General features: G+C 40.5%; 1 long non-coding RNA gene across 1 annotated transcript in view; it reads left to right on the top strand.

Annotated features, from left to right (window-relative positions):
- Positions 1-887: 887 nt before the first annotated feature.
- LOC132891338 (uncharacterized) overlaps positions 888-17,019 on the top strand; it is a 30,845-nt gene continuing 14,713 nt past the window's right edge. The window contains exon 1 of the long non-coding RNA XR_009655308.1: positions 888-938. This is a non-coding gene — a long non-coding RNA (uncharacterized LOC132891338). The remainder of the gene's footprint in view (positions 939-17,019) is intronic.

Consider the following 17,019-nt stretch of genomic DNA (forward strand, 5'->3'; position numbering starts at 1 on the left):
AAGGGCCAAGGGGAGGGGTAGAAATTAGAATTGGGCCAAAATATCAGATACAACTATACATTTCCACTACGGGTAGGAAGAAATTATAGGTAGGACAAAATATCAGATACAGTGATAAATTTCCGCAGCTATAAATTTCCGCTACGGGTAGGTCCACAGCAAGGAATAGGCTATGCGCTCTCCAGTTTCTTTGGAGCAGTGGTGTGTGTGTGTGTGCGCGCAAGTGCAAGCAATGCGCTTCTGTAACATTAGACTGCAGCAGGAAAGAAACGCGACACTACTTTGTCTCCACTGGAGGGTACTCTTCCAAAAAAAAAAAAAACACCCTCTTGTAGTGCTCCTCTGACAGGCTGGTCCTGGGTAACCACCTGGGTTGCCTGTGCCACTGTTTCGTCCCTGATGTTTAACCTATATTAATAGGCTCCCAGCGTTCACTGAAGAACACCAACTCAGTGAATGAGCTCGTTCTCAAACGGCACTCAAGTGCAGTCTGATAGACCAAACCACATCCGGTGTGAAAGAACCGACACAGAGTGAGAAGTAAACATCACTGCAAATCATCAAAAATCATTGGGGGGTAAACAACTCATTTAAATAACGACACAGAGTAACGGAGGCAAGTGCATCTGAAGCTCTTCCTGCAATTATAAGTAAGTAAGCTGTTTTATATTTTCTACTAAATCATAGGAGCAGAACTCAGCCTTCCCTGCCCTTTCATAAACCATAACGCACCAGATGTCCCCTGTGCTCGTTGTCTGGAAGCAGATCTTCAGCTCTTGAAGTCAGATAACACTGGGGAACACAGTTTTTGTTGAGTTAGGTCTGACAGCTGTTTTTAACTAATTTTTGGATGCGGAATCCAAAACTGATGGATTCATTTAAATAACGACACAGAGTAACGGAGGCAAGTGCATCTGAAGCTCTTCCTGCAATTATAAGTAAGTAAGCTATTTTATATTTTCTACTAAATCATAGGAGCAGAAAAACTCAGAAAAACTCAGTTTTTCTCTATCACGTCAAGTTTTTGAACTATAGGATCCCCGTTTTCTTAAAAAATATGAAGAATACTGTACTTAACATGTGTGCTTGTTTTATAAAAATTTACAAATATTGACATACAATGAAATATGAAAGAAACAGACATGACTGCAATGTTAACACTTGTGTTTTTTCAAAGGATATGGCTACTGTGATTATAATTGTGTGCAAGAAGAAACCTTTATTCGTCACATGCACACTTAAAGCACAGTGAAATTCATCCTCTGCATTTAATCCATCTGAAGCAGTGAACACACGCACACACACCCAGAGCAGTGGGCAGCCACACTACAGCGCCCGGGGAGCAGTCAGGGGTTAGGTACCTTGCTCAAGGGCACCTCAGCCCAAGGCCGCCCCACGTTAACCTAACTGCATGTCTTTGGATTGTGGGGGAAACCGGAGCACCCGGAGGAAGCCCATGCAGACACGGGGAGAACATGCAAACTCCACACAAAAAGGCTCTCACCGGCCGCTGGGTTCGAACCCGGAACCTCCTTGCTGTGAGGTGACCGTGCTAACCACTACACCGCCGTGCCACCTGTGCAAGTAGTTCAACTTGAGGACTATTGCGTTTGATGCTCCAACAATAGTCAGCCATCATATGTACATCCCATCTACCCTGATAACGTTCTTCCATAACCTTCAAATAGTCTTACGACAGTGGAATTTTGCTTACCTGGAGGGTAAGCTGTGGAGAAAAAACTTGACGTGCTAGAAAAAAACTGACTGCAATTTTGGAATGAGCATGCCAATTTTAGTTTTAATCAGCATAAAAATCTAATTCAACAGAATTTTTTTCAAATTGTTCCCCAGTGTAATTATTGATTTGCTAGTTTAACAAACAAGCAATCAAGTATCACAAACATTATTAAAAATGTACCATCACAGCTGTTAAAAGGCACATGAGGGAAGAAAATAAAGTTGAATTTTAAGCTCACATATAAAGTCTAATGGTGAAAGTAGAGAGAGTAAGAGAATTGAGGATTTATTGCTTACATGTGCTTTGTATGACCCTAACATCAGATCATGTTTGACAGAATATATTCTGCATGTTTCTCTTCTTTTCTCCTTTTATACCAATCTTGATTTTTCTTTTGTTGGACTAAATTGCTGCTTTTGTCCATTAGCCTGAGAATTCAATTCCATTTTATTATCCCCCCGTTGGCCGAAAGCAATAACTGCAACTAAACGTTTCCAGTAACTGTTGATCAGTCCTGCACACCGGCTTGGAGGAATTTTAGCCCATTCCTCCGTACAGAATAGCTTCAACTCTGGGATGTTGGTGGGTTTCCTCACATGAACTGCTCGCTTCAGGTTCTTCCACAACATTTCCATTGGATTAAGGTCAGGACTTTGACTTGGCCATTCCAAAACATTAACTTTATACTTCTTTAACTATTCTTTGGTAGAGCGACTTGTGTGCTTAGGGTCATTGTCTTGCTGCATGACCCACCTTCTCTTGAGATTCAGTTCATGGACAGATGTCCTGACATTTTCCTTTAGAATTTGCTGGTATAATTCAGAATTCATTGTTCCATCAATGATGGCAAGTCGTCCTGGCCCAGATGCAGCAAAACAGGCCCAAACCATGAGACTACCACCACCATGTTTCACAGATGGGATAAGTTTCTTATGCTGGAATGCAGTGTTTTCCTTTCTCCAAACATAACGCTTCTCATTTAAACCAAAAAGTTCTATTTTGGTCTCATCTGTCACCAAAACATTTTTCCAATAGCCTTCTGGCTTGTCCACGTGATCTTTAGCAAACTGCAGACAAGCAGCAATGTTCTTTTTGGAGAGCAGTGGCTTTCTCCTTGCAACCCTGCCATACACACCATTGTTGTTCAGTGTTCTCCTGATGTTGAACTCATGAACATTAACATTAGCCAATGTGAGAGAGGTCTTCAGTTGCTTAGAAGTTACCCTGGGGTCCTTTGTGACCTTGCCGACTATTACACACCTTGCTCTTGGCATGATCTTTGTTGGACGACCACTTCTGGGAAGGGTAACAATCAGTGGTGGCTGGTAGTCTTTCAAACAGGGGAGGCTGGTCGGTTACGATATTTCCAGATTTTAAAAGAAAAAAGATCAATTTTGCCCATACTCTTGCCTCTGATCTGGCTGATTGTTGGCAGCGTCACAAACTGTGAAATAACAGGTTCTTTTGGCCCATTAGCCTACTGTCCAATATACATGATGGTGGTGTTGGGGGGGGTGTTTATATTTTAACATTTTATATTTTAAAATTGTGGCATGTTGTTTAAAAATTGACCTCGGCTGTGTTTTTGTTTAAAAATGTTTTGCAAATTGTAGTGGTTTTTAATTCATATCCAGAAAAACATATATTCCAATATAATGTACTCAGCATAAACATTTTAAATAGATTCTATATTTTTGGTCCATCCATGACATATTACTAAAGTAGCCTATTTACTGTTGTTGATGTGGGTCACTTGCTGTTAGCCAATTCACTTTCTCGTACCAGGAGAGCTGAAAGGAACGAGTATTATTCCCTACCTTTTTCACCAAGTCAATTTGAGGCATTGGTCTACCCTGCTCTTTAATTTTAATTTTTTCCTCGAAAGGAAGACTGGCAAATGGCTTCGCCAAAATTAAATCAGCAGTGCTTGGCATCCGTGCACAGCTTTCTTGCTAGCTGACTAGCCCCCTCAAGTTCAGTCACTCAAACGACATTTCTGGAACTAAGATAGCAAACTTGACAACACTATATTTACACTTTATTTACAATGAAAATATATACAAACTAAAAAAGCTGGTAGAAACCGTATGTAATGAATGAAATCGAAATGTAAGCCGATCTCTTACAATACACCACAGCACTTGCGATTCCGCATGGGACTGAACTGATGTTGCCAGATACTGCTAACGTTATCCAGCCCAAAATATGTTCAAAACCCACCAAAATGCACTTAAAACCACCCAATTGGGAGGGAAATCGACCAATCTGGCAACACTGTCTGCTGCCTGTCTATAGTTGAAACGAGCTGTCAATCAAAGAAAATATCCGGCCGCTTTCACCAATCACCAGTCTCCTCGCGGAAACTGCCATGTCCCTCCCATGTGAGGCTCGGAGTCCGTGGGCGGGCGTTTTCGCAGTATTTGTCCAATAATCGTCTTGCATTTTGAGATTGAAAAGCGCATAGCTCCCAAATGCCGTTGAAGTCCATTGAGGCTGGGAGTCCGTGAGACTCCGTGGGCGGGCATTTTCACAGTATTTGTCCAATAATCGTCTTGCATTTTGAGATTGACAAGCGCATAGCTCCCAATCCACTGAGGCTGGGCTGCATCGCGCTGTCACGAGGGGGAAAAACTCACGCGCACATTAGGCGAACTGGGGAAAGTTATAACGGAATGATTTCGCACTGTAGTTGGGTTGAGCACATATATTTCTATGATTCTGGATCTGAAATAGCAATGTTATAAGGTCGGCTATAACATAAGCCTAGCACAATTCATCCTACACGATGTTCGTCATTTTTAGAGGAGGCTGAGCCTCCCTCGTTGTCTTAGGCTACGTTCACACTGCAGGCTGAAGTGACTCAAATCCGATCTTTTCGCCCATATGTGACCTGTATCCGATCTTTTATTGACAATATGAACGACACAGATCCGATTTTTTTCAAATCCGACCCAGGCCGTTTGGATATGTGGTGCTAATTCCGATTCCTATCCGCTCTTTTCATATGCGACTTCAGTCTGAACCGCCAGGTCGCATTCATCCAACTTACACGTCATCAACAAGCCACAAACGTCACTATTCTGCGCTGAAGTAGGCGGCGGGTCTCTCAAAAAAAGTTACAACAACATGGCGCATAATCACGGGCGCAGATAGAGGGTGGGACGAGTCATATTTAAATTCACCTCGTTCGGTCCCCCCTACTTATAGGGAGGAAAAAACGTCTATGCTGTCTTTCTTTGCATAAGGCAAACCTCACGGAAAAATCAAAAGACTAATTACCATTCGGTTTATTGAGGTGCACGGCAGTGTATACATAGTTGCAACAACTCACATAAAACAAAACAAAGACTGATATTCGGTTGGTTGAGCTGCGCAGACTGCACAGGTTGCGAGCTCGAGCTTGGTTGCTATGGTTACTAACAACAAGTTTGGCAGGCATATCGGGGTTGGGGTTGGTTTGCTGGCAGCTTTGTCCCCCCCAGTTTTTTGTCCCCCCCCCCCAGTTCAAAAAACGTATCTGCGCCCCTGCGCATGACATCAATGCGAGGGACGCGTCGGGCTGTGAAGGTTCTGAATCTTCTCAATGGAAGGACGCAGAGGTTAGGGAGCTGATTTCCATTTGGGGGGATGCAGCTATTCAAGCTAGATTGGATGAGTCATACCACAACCGGGCGGTTTTACTTCCGTAAACACTGGCCATGCTCACTGCGTGTGACGTCGTCGTATCCTGCAATGCGCATGCGGAACACTTTTAGGTCGCTTTTCGTTCATACTGAGGATCACATACAAGTCGCATATATTTGTTAATGTGAACGACCTCACAAAAAAATCGGATTTCACAAAAAAATCGGAATTGAGCATTAAGCCTTGCAGTGTGAACGTAGCGTTAGAGCAATCGCCCGTGGTAACAATGGTCTTGAAGTTCCTCCATTTGTACACAATCTGTCTGACTGTGGATTGGTGGAGTCCAAACTCTTTAGAGATAGTTCTGTAATCTTTTTCAGCCTGATGAGCATCAACAACACTTTTTCTGAGGTCCTCAGTAATCTCCTTTGTTCGTGCCATGATACACTTCCACAAACGTGTTGTGAAGCTCAGACTACTACTTCTTTCGGTTTTATGGCAGTTGGCAACTAGCTTCAATGGTGCATTACCCCCCCCAGCTGGACTGGGGTGTGATACTTGAGTTTAAAAACAAACAAACCTAAATTCTTTTAATTAGACCTGTGTTCCTTAAGAAGCTAAATACATATTTGAAGGCAAGGCAAGTTTATTTATATAGCACATTTCATACACAGTGGCAGTTCAATGTGCTTTACAGAAGTAAAAGCAAAACAGTAAACAATAGAAAATAAAATTACATAAAATAAATGGGGAAGAAAAATAAGAATTAAACAATAGTAGAAATAAAATAATAAAATGAAGTAAAAGTTCAGTAAAAAAAACAGCAGAATAAAATAGAATAAAAATTAAGTAAAGTTTAAAACATGCAGAGACTGTAAAAGTTAAGAAAGTTTAAAACATGTAAAGATGACAATATTAATCAGTTAGCAGAAAGCATCTGAAAACAGCTTGGTCTTTAGTCTAGATTTGAAGCTGCCAACAGCAGGAGCATTTTTAATGTCCTCTGGGAGTTGGTTCCATAGCTGTACTGCATAGTAACTAAAAGCTGCTTCACCACACTTTGTTTTAACAACAGGTTTTACCAGTAAATTTTGCTGCTGGGTCATTCCGTGCCAACTCACCTAAGGGTCCCCACATCACCGTCTCAGATTTTGCTCAAAAAATTCTATAATCAAGAATCATATGTTTGTACCACACATGCAAAATATTAGCTCCCAATTCATTGTAGTTTTGGAACTACAGGCCTTTGAAATTTTGATGTCAAAATACCACATGACGAAATGGCTCTTTCCCCAACTTCAGAGACCCATAACTTTTTATTGCAGCTATCTAGACAGTTGTGTTTGCAGATTCTTACTGAATGATACCCACTCTTTTCAAATCTGTTGCCACAAAGCCTCTGAAGGACATACGTTTTGCATAATGGGAAGCCAAAAATGACGTTTTGGCCAAAATCACTTAAAATTCATTAAAACTCTAGGGGGCATAGTAGAAATATGAAGCTAGTTAGATTTTTTTCCTCACTACATAGTAATTGTAGGGTTGTTATCTGTTCACAGAAACATATTTTGCCATGAAATTTCAATTCCTGAATTAAAAAAAATTTTTTTAACATCTTACGTCCTTTCCGAGGGGGCTAAAATAGGGCATTTTTGCCATCTTATTTGGTAATGTGGCTAGGGGTTTAGGATCTTCTAATTTTTTGTGAAGATGCTCTCATATAAGATGTAACTACTCCCTGATTTTTTTTAACAAACGCCCCTTGCTTCATATTTTAATAATTTGTTTTGTACATGGACAGTTTCATCATTTTTCACTTTTTTCCACATTCAGAACTCTGTAACTCTAAATTGGAAGATTCCTACTAGCAGCTATTTCAGATTTACATACACTGACACACAAATTTTCATATTTTAGTAGTAGTATGCCCAAGAAATTCATATTTTTCTTTCTATTGGGACCTAAAAACAGCTATTTGGCCAAAAATGACAAAAACGCTGGGCAGCTTTTAATAAACAAGGGAATAATGAAGGGGTGTTTTGCACACAAATTAAGGCTTATAAGAACCTAATCTAGGCATACACATTTCCTGAACAACTTTTACTATATTGTATAGTATTTTTTGCAATTAGAAAATTTTAGGTATAATTGCAATTTTTGTTGAATATCCTTGGAAAATATAGAAAAATAACAACAAAATTCTGGAGTAGTATTTTTAATATACTTCAAGGTTGTGTAAGCACAAAACATTTAGCAATGAGGTTTTATTTACATATTAACACATTCAATGATCCATGATCATGATGTTGAAAAACATCACAAGATTTGTACATAATTTAAAGTCAAATATGGGCATCCGTGATAATGGGTAATTCATTCACAGGCAGTACAGTTTCATGTGATGTGCTAAGACACTCATAAACTGTCATCTAGTAGTACATAAGTTAAAACTTAAGTCTTTCACAAGTTTGAAGTCATCCTCTGTTAGTTGGTATTGGCGTCCCCCACTTTTTATGTTTGGGGCCTCTACCACACAAAGGACATGAAGCAAAGGCACCCAACATTCATCTTTCCTGCTTTGTGGTGGCCATGAGGATGTGTTGCCTCGTCCTTGTCTCATGAAATTGACATACACATCATTTTCTTCTTCATTTCTGGTGACAATATTTCCAATGTACCATTTTCTGTCATAAACACAGGCAATATATTTGCCCGGCTGGTACATATTTGGTGCAGATTGGGACATTTGGCTTGGGGCCTGTAACTGGGACTGTAAAACTGGTGTGGTTTCAGGTCCTATGTCCACTACCGATGATGGTACCACATCAGAAGAAACCCTTCTCATCTCCAGCTGAGTGGGTGCAATTGGGCAGAAGCTGTGATGAGATCTTGTTCCAGGAAAGGTTGAAACATTTTTGAAACGCTGTTCCAACTTGTATGCCACAGCATTGTGAAGAATTTCTTCTGCAGAGACAAAGAAAAACTTGATTCCCATGATATTCTGGTCAGCCCATTTATACATTGCTTCAGCTGTGAGAATTTGGTTATGGTCAGCTGCTTGCAAACTAGCCCTTGCAACAAGTCGTTTCACTGTGCCCCCAATACCGTCACACGGACTTTTTCCGTGGCTGGTGGCAAAAAAATGCCACTCAGCCTCCAAGTTGAAGTCATTCTGATGGTGCAACAAATTGCTAAAGTTTTTATAGTTTTTATACTGGGATGCTGCACCATCGCTAAAGTACAGTACCTTCTTAAGGTGTGGCAGTGTTTGTTTCAGGTGTGCTAAAACTTTTCCAATAAAAGCATGCACTGTCGTGGTGTCATGCTTCAGGCACTCTGAAATAACACACAATGAAATAGAGACAAGGTTTCCTGATGCTCCTTTGACATAAATGCAGAAGGGGTGAAGTGTTGCTTGACTATTGTCCCAGTGGTGACCTTGCACTGCATCCTGTACGATGAAACTATAGTTTTCTGCAAAGTCCAGAAGAACAATAGCAGAATCATGGGGAAGGGTGTCCTTTAGTTCACGCAAAAAAGCTGATTGAGCTTTAGCAACAAAATGGTGAGCACGGAGATCATTGAACTGTTTGCACACCTGTGGGATAAATTCACTCACTGGCAATTGCAAAGTCACTAGAGCGGTCCATAAGTCACGACATCTTTAATTTATGAGGAAAATAGCCCATTCCCTCCAGAACTTGAAAAATATCAAGTCAACATTTTTGTCATTTTTGGCCAAATAGCTGTTTTTAGGTCCCAATAGAAAGAAAAATATGAATTTCTTGGGCATACTACTACTAAAATATGAAAATTTGTATGTCAGTGTATGTAAATCTGAAATAGCTGCTAGTAGGAATTTTCCAATGTAGAGTTACAGAGTTCTGAATGTGGAAAAAAGTGAAAAATGATGAAACTGTCCATGTACAAAACAAATTATTAAAATATGAAGCAAGGGGCGTTTGTTAAAAAAAATCAGGGAGTAGTTACATCTTATATGAGAGCATCTTCACAAAAAATTAGAAGATCCTAAACCCCTAGCCACATTACCAAATAAGATGGCAAAAATGCCCTATTTTAGCCCCCTCGGAAAGGATGTAAGATGTTAAAAAAAATTTTAAAAATTCAGGAATATAATTTTCATCGCAAAATATGTTTCTGTGAACAGATAACAACCCTACAATTACTATGTAATGAGGAAAAAAATCTAACTAGTTTCATATTTCTACTAGGCCCCTTAGAGTTTTAATGAATTTTAAGCGATTTTGGCCAAAATGCCATTTTTGGCTTCCTATTATGCAAAAAGTATGTCCTTCAGAGGCTTTCTGGCAACAGATTTGAAAAGAGTGGGTATCATTCAGTAAGAATCTGCACACACAACTTTCTAGATAGCTGCAATAAAAAGTTATGGGTCTCTGAAGTTGGGGAAAGAGCCAATTTCGACATGTGGTGTTTTGACATCAATATTTCAAAGGCCTGTAGTTCCAAAACTACAACATAATTGGGGGCTAATATTTTGCATGTGTGGTACAAACATATGATTCTTGATTAGAGAATTTTTTGAGTAAAATCTGAGACGGTGATGTGGGGGAGTTCCTGAAATTTAGGTGAGTTGGCACGGAATGACCCTGCTGCGATCTATTAGATCTGATTGGGTTAGGCCGCTGCAACATATCAGAGAGGTAATTGGGAGAGGTACCATTTAGAGATTTGTACACCAGCAGCAATGCTTTAAAGTCAATTCTGTAGCTTACTGGAAGCCAGTGAAGGGACCTTAGAATTGGAGTAATGTGCTCTGTTCTTTTTGTTCGTGTGAGAACCCTAGCCGCTGCATTTTGAACCAGCTGAAGTCGTTTGATGGTCTTTTTTGGCAGCCCTGTGAAAAGGCCATTGCAGTAATCAACCCTACTAGAGATGAAGGCATGTATAAGTTTTTCCAGATCATTTTTTGACATAAGTCCTCTTAGTTTGGAAATATTTTTTAGGTGATAAAATGCCGTTTTAGTGATTGCTTTCATGTGACTGTCAAAGTTTAGCTCGCTGTCAATGAAAACACCAAGATTTTTAACCATATCTTTTGTTTTAATCCCCTTTGTGTCAAGAATAGTGGTAATCCTGAGTCTTTCATCTTTTTTCCCAAATAGAATTGCTTCTGTTTTATCTGTGTTCAGCTGAAGAAAATTTTGTGACATCCAGTTGTTGATTTGGTCGATACACTGGTAGAGACATTCAAGGGGGGCATAATCATTAGGTGATGGAGCAAAATAAATTTGGGTGTCATCTGCATAGCAGTGATACAAAATTGAGTTGTTCTTGATAATTTGTCCAAGTGGGAGCATATAAAGGTTGAATAGTAATGGTCCGAGAATCGACCTCTGGGGGACACCACAGGTCAAGGACATTGATGTTGAGGTACAATTTCCCATGGTAACAAAGAAGCTTCTATCTTTTAAGTATGATTTTAACCAACTGATAACTTTACCAGTCAACACTGGGTTGGGTTCAAGTCGATATAGCAGTATGTTGTGATCAACAGTATCAAAAGCTGCACTGAGGTCCAGTAACACCAGGACCGATGTTTTGCCTGCATCAGTATTAAGACATATGTCATTTATAACTTTAATCAGCGCTGTTTCAGTGCTATGATTGGCACGAAATCCTGACTGAAAGTTATCAAAACAGCTGTTTGATATCAAGAAGGCAGTTAATTGATTGAAAACAATTTTTTCAAGGATTTTCCCGATGAATGGTAGATTTGATATTGGCCTGTAGTTGTTTAATACTGAAGCATCCAGATTATTCTTTTTAAGTAGGGGCTTTACAACGGCTTTTTCAGGGACACAGGAACAATGCCAGTCTCTAGGGATGTATTTATGATCTGAAGCACATCTGTAATTATAAGGTGAAGAACAGACTTAAAAAAGTTGGTGGGCAGAATGTCCAATTCAGATGTTGAGGAACTGAGATTTTGTACAGTTTTTTCAAGAGTCTCATAATCAATTAAACAAAATTCTGACATTGTGTTGAAGTTATCTGTCTGTGTCACTGGTGATTGCAGCTTTTCAATTATTTGCAACTGGGATATATTATGAGCAATATTCTGCCGTATTTTATCAGTTTACCTTTGAAGAAGGATGCAAACTCATTGCATTTATTAACTGAGAGAAGTTCAGGTATTTATTGTGGTGGGGGATTAGTTAGCTTCTCTACTGTTGAAAATAGCACACGGGCATTGTTCATATTCCTGTTGTTGATGTTGGAGAAGAAAGACTGTCTTGCTTTACGAATTTCATAATTATATTTACAAAGCATCTCTTTATGGATTTGATAATGGATGTGAAGTTTAGATTCGCACCATTTTCTTTCAGTCTTTCTACATTCTCTCTTTAGCAATTTAACAGCTGGGTATTGCTTCCATGGTGCTTTCTGCTTGTCATTGACTCTATTGATTTTGAATGGAGCACTATCATCCATAATTTGGGTCATATTTAAATTAAAAATTTCCAGTAAATCATCTACAGAGTCTGACATTTTGGTTGAGATCCGAGAGAGAGCTTGCTCAAAGAGAACACATGTTGTCGTTTATGACTCTCCTACCCATAGTCATTGAGCTGTTCTGAATGTGAGGAGACATAGAAACATCAGAAAAAACACAGAAATGATTAGATAAGGCCAGGTCAACAACAGTAGTAGAAACAGTAAGACCCTTTGTGATGACGAGGTCAAGGGTATGACCACGAGAGTGGGTCGGCCCCTGTACATGTTGTACTAGGTTGAAGTTGTCAATAAGTGCAAGTAGTTCTCTGGCATAAATGTTTTCAGGATTATCTACATGCAAGTTAAGAATCCCCAGAGATAATAAGACAATCAAACTCTAAGCAAATGACTGACAACAGTTCACCAAACTCTTCCAGAAAAACTTTGGCTGAATGTCTCGGAGGCCTGTAAATAGTTAATAACAATATGTTAGGAGAGCATGTAACAAGTGCACATAAGTGTTCAAAGGATGTAAAATCACCAAGTGAGGATTGTTTACATTGAAAAGAGGCTTTGAATATATTTGCGATCCCTCCACCTTTCCCCTGTCGGGTAGCATTCATGAAATTAAAATTTGGGGGACCTGCTTCAATAAGGGTGGTAGCACTATTTGCTTGATACAGCCAAGTTTCAGTTAGAAGCAAAAAATCAAGATTGTGTTTGCAGATAAGATCATTAATTAAAAATGACTTGTTTGAAAGTGATCTAACGTTCAGAAGAGCTAGCTTTACAGAAAGTCTAGAAGCAATATCCGCTTGGGCACTCTGATGTTGTTTTGAAACAGGAAGGAGACTAGACTGGTTTATCCCCTGGGTTAAATATGCTCTATGTTTTCTATTTCTTATCAACACAGGAATAGAGAATGGCATAGGCATACTGGGTCCCAGCTTGTTTTCAAAACTACACCCAATGCAGGGACCCACAGCACATCATACAAGACTCTCTGTATGTTCCATGAGGTTGGGAGGGGGAAGGATTGGAGATGTCATGTATTTTTTAGATGGTGAAAAAGATTGGTAGCTAGCTGAAAGTCCTGGGCGAACACAGTTCAGTCTGTTGGTTGATTTTTGATGAACTGGGTACACTGCTTGTCGCGAATGATTTGGGCTGGAAAAAGAGAGTGTAGCCATTGGCAGCAGTCTCTGCATACTTTTAGGGAAATCCATGCGGGGGGAGACGGAGATGGTACAATAAAGTCAGAAGAGCGAGACTTTGGTGAGGTCTTTGTGAGTGTCTCCCTGACAGTCTCTGTGATACTTGCATGGGGTCGAGATGTGGATGATGCAGCCTTGGCATGATTGTCTTTGGTCAGATCCTCAATCTGGATGGAATCGCATGATGGAATTGCATGCTCACATTCTCCATGTGATTGTTGATGTCCTTGGCAGTCTGCCCCAGATGGTTCTTGGCAGTCTGCCCCAGATGGCTGTGTGTCCTTGGTGAAGACTTGCATGGATGATTGTTTTGGCTTTACAGAGGTATTGTTGATATTTGTAACTAGGTCAGTCTGCGATTTCTTATCAACTGTTTTCCTCAATGTTGGCTGAGAGAAAATTGCATGTTGTAGAGCGAGGCTAAAATGATCAGCTAAAACTTTGGTCCCAATCCGGCTGAGTTCAGTGCTATTTGGCTTGAAGAATTCTCTGCGATTCCAGAAAAGGTTAAAATTGTCTATGAAGTTCATACCAAATAAAAAACAAGTTTTTCCAAGCCAGGTGTTAAGACTAAAGAGTCGAGTAAATGCAAAGCTTCCTCTTGCAGGGAGTGGGCCACTGATAAAAGATTGTATTCCAGTCTTGTAGCGATCAGAAAAAAGTTTTCTGAAATCATCTTGGACAAACAGCTGTTCTCTGAAAACATCATTTGCTCCCACATGCACAACAATACGTTTGATAGTTTTATGCTCGGACATGAGTTTCAAAATGCTGTCTTTGGTGTCAGAGATGGATGCATTTGGAAGGCAGCAAATAATCATCCCATGTCCTTTTAAATGTCTTACAGTGGAATCACCAAGAACAAGGGTTGTGGGATCAGGTGGTGTTACGAGCTGCTTTTTGCCTCTTCCCACAGCTCTTCGGTTGTGGTGCGATCTCTTTCTATGATGTGTTTGTCCGCCTGAAAATTCCACTTCCACATCCCTGAGGCATTCAAATTTGTTCTGAAGCCTTATGGGCTGTGGATTTTCCATAGGATTGTAAATCCTATTGTAGTTTGTAGACCTGGCTCTATTTCTAATAACATGGCTGTGGAGCATGGGTTGCATAGTATCAGAACGAACTGGTGTTGAGGTAATTACTCTTCTGTTTTTATTTTTGGGCCTGCTACTCATCATGTGCCAGTTTTCTGTACTCACATTTTGCTCTGTTAGATCAATGAATTCATCCACTCGATCTGCAATGCCATCGGCCTGTCGGGGTGCAATCTCCGCATTCTCAGCCACTGTTTCTGTACTCCTTTCCTGAGATATCGCTCTTAATTCGTCCGTCTTTGGCAAGGCATCAATTTTTGATTCCAGGATAGAAATCCTCTGTTCTGGTTCTGTGCATTTTTTGCAGGATCTCCTGGATTTTTTGCCCCCTGGCATTTTGTTTTAAAAGCTAACTTATCTTATAAAGATGAAAAATAAAATGAAAGAATAGTGGAAATTAAATGAGAAAGTAAAGTAAAATAAAGATCAAGCAGGAGCAAAGCAAAGAAGCGTCCTACTCGCTTGAGTAGGCGGAGCAAAAAAAAAAAGCAGATTTCACCTGTACTTCTTTGCAGAATGTCCTCCAAGTTTAACACTAATTGTTTCCCTTGCAACTGTAAAATTAATCTTTGTCTTTCTTCCTGGTATTTAGGACATTGCAAAATAACATGCTCTGTAGACTCTGGGCTGCCACAGAAATCACAGTTTCCATCTGCATGCTTTTTTATTATCACCAAAGAACTATTTAATCTTGTGTGTCCAAACCTCATTCTCGAAAAAGCATCCTCCTCTTCCTTACTTCTGTTGGTGTTTCTATTCTTTCCCACTTTGTTCTGGATATTATAAAACTGTCTCCCAGTCTGGCCATTGTCCCATAATGTTTGCCATTTTCCCTTAACTTTGTTTTTAACCATACTTTTAATTTCTGCCTTGCTGTAAGCGACTTCAATATCTATGCTGGGATTTCCAGCTGCTTGTTTAGCGCATTTACCTGCCATCTCATTCCCTACAACTCCTATATGAGCTGGTACCCATACAAGAGTTATCTTAACTCCTGTCTTTAACAGATTATTTGCAACTTGTAATATTTCAAACAAAATGTCCTGCCTTGATTTTGACTGGGACGTTCTAATGCTAATCAAAGCTGAGCTGGAGTCTGAAGCAATTACTGCCTTCCTTGGCCTATTAACTTCCACCCATAGCAGGGCTAGCCACACAGCAACCAACTCCACTGTATAAACTGCTAGATCATAATTGATTCTTTTTCCTACTTTGACTTTTAACTTTGGGATAACAAAAGCAACCCCAACTCTTTTACCAGCCATTTTAGAGGCATCTGTATGTGATGGGACAGACTGTGACTCCACCTTTGAAGACGCATCACTAATGACGCTGCACCGAATGCGGGGCAATCAATTAGTGATCAGGGTGAGCTTTTGTTCCTTGCAGAGTCTTGAATCCAATATAAGCGGCACGGATTGTGTGTGCGCTCAGGTTCTCCGTTATTTTTTTTCTTGGTTTACGCTGTTTTGTGGGAGTAGCAGCCGGAGGTATTTCCTTTCCGTGGAAAGGGTTGTTTGCGCGGAGTGGTCTTCCCGTGTCTCAAGCTTCACTGGCTGTGTGTTGGTTCAAACTGAGTTGCTGCGTCAGTTGAGGACAGGACGTAAAAGAATTGCGCCTTCGCGATGGTATGTAAAATGGATGTGCCAATCTTTAGTTGTTGCTACTTTTAGTACTTGCATGCAATTGAACCATATCCACTCTACAGGTTGCGGTGGGTTGGACATTCATATTATTGCGTAGAGTAGAGTGGGGTAATACGCCCCCGTGGGGTAATACGCCCCCGGCCTGTTTTACCCAAAATAACCATCAGATGGCGGAAAGTTACATTTCTATTGTTGCTATGGACTGGCTTGACAACGGGGATATACAAATATCCACTGTGGATCGCATATCAGCAATGCAGCGGAGAGAAATCAAATTTCATGGTAAGTGATATACAGAGGCGGTCTTACAATAGAGGTGAAGGTAGGCAATTGCCTTGGGTCCCTCCAACTTTCCCATTCGGCAGGGGCCCCAGACCAGCTGCCCCTTCCCGAATCAGCTGGGGATTTGGGGGCCTTTGGACAGCGATCCATTCCTAAGCCATTGTGTTTGTAAATTGTAATTTTGTATGTTTAAATCGGAAACAAAGACAAAAAATTAAATACAAAGGAATGAAGTATTTGTACCCCCCCCCGTTTGTGTTGAAATGGACTATTCCATGCAATGATCGTGCGAGTCCGAGAACATTGCGCAAAAGACGAACGTGAACTGAACCTGAGTGAGTGAATTCAGAGAACTTCTAATAGCGACTGTGGTGAATTGTTTTGAACTTGTGATCAGCGAAATGAAGCGCCACTATCCAAGTGGTGCTACGAAAAGGAGGAAGCGGGATGAGGCGAAATCAAAGAATGATGCACTTCCCAAGCTTACAACTTTCTTTAATGTGTCAACACCGTCGGTTGACTCGGATGTTGTAGTGGAGCAGGAGGAGCCTGCTGTTGATTCAGGAGGGGAGCTAGCGGCATCAAGCTCCAACAGAGCAGACGAGCAGACAGATGACGAGCAGATTAATAATTCTGAAAACATAGTGGAGGAGGTGGTGAGTGCGTGTCCCGTTTCTGTTGACCACCACGAAGAAAATGATGATCTTAATATTGGAGATGACCCAGCGTTGTGGCCAACAGTTTTCAGTGACCAGGAACGATGTGAGCTAGTCAAGAGAGGGCCTGTGCAACTAGAATTGGAATTCCCAAAAAACCCAGAGGGTCGGCGTTTCACAAAGGCCAACTACTTTTATCTTTATGAAGAATGGGGAAAAAATCAGTAGGAGGTGGCTAGTCTACAGCAAGGCGAAAGACGCGGTGATGTGTTTTTGTTGCCGACTTTT

This window comes from Neoarius graeffei, chromosome 9 (genome assembly GCF_027579695.1).
Source record: "Neoarius graeffei isolate fNeoGra1 chromosome 9, fNeoGra1.pri, whole genome shotgun sequence".
Classification (NCBI taxonomy): Eukaryota; Metazoa; Chordata; class Actinopteri; order Siluriformes; family Ariidae; genus Neoarius; species Neoarius graeffei.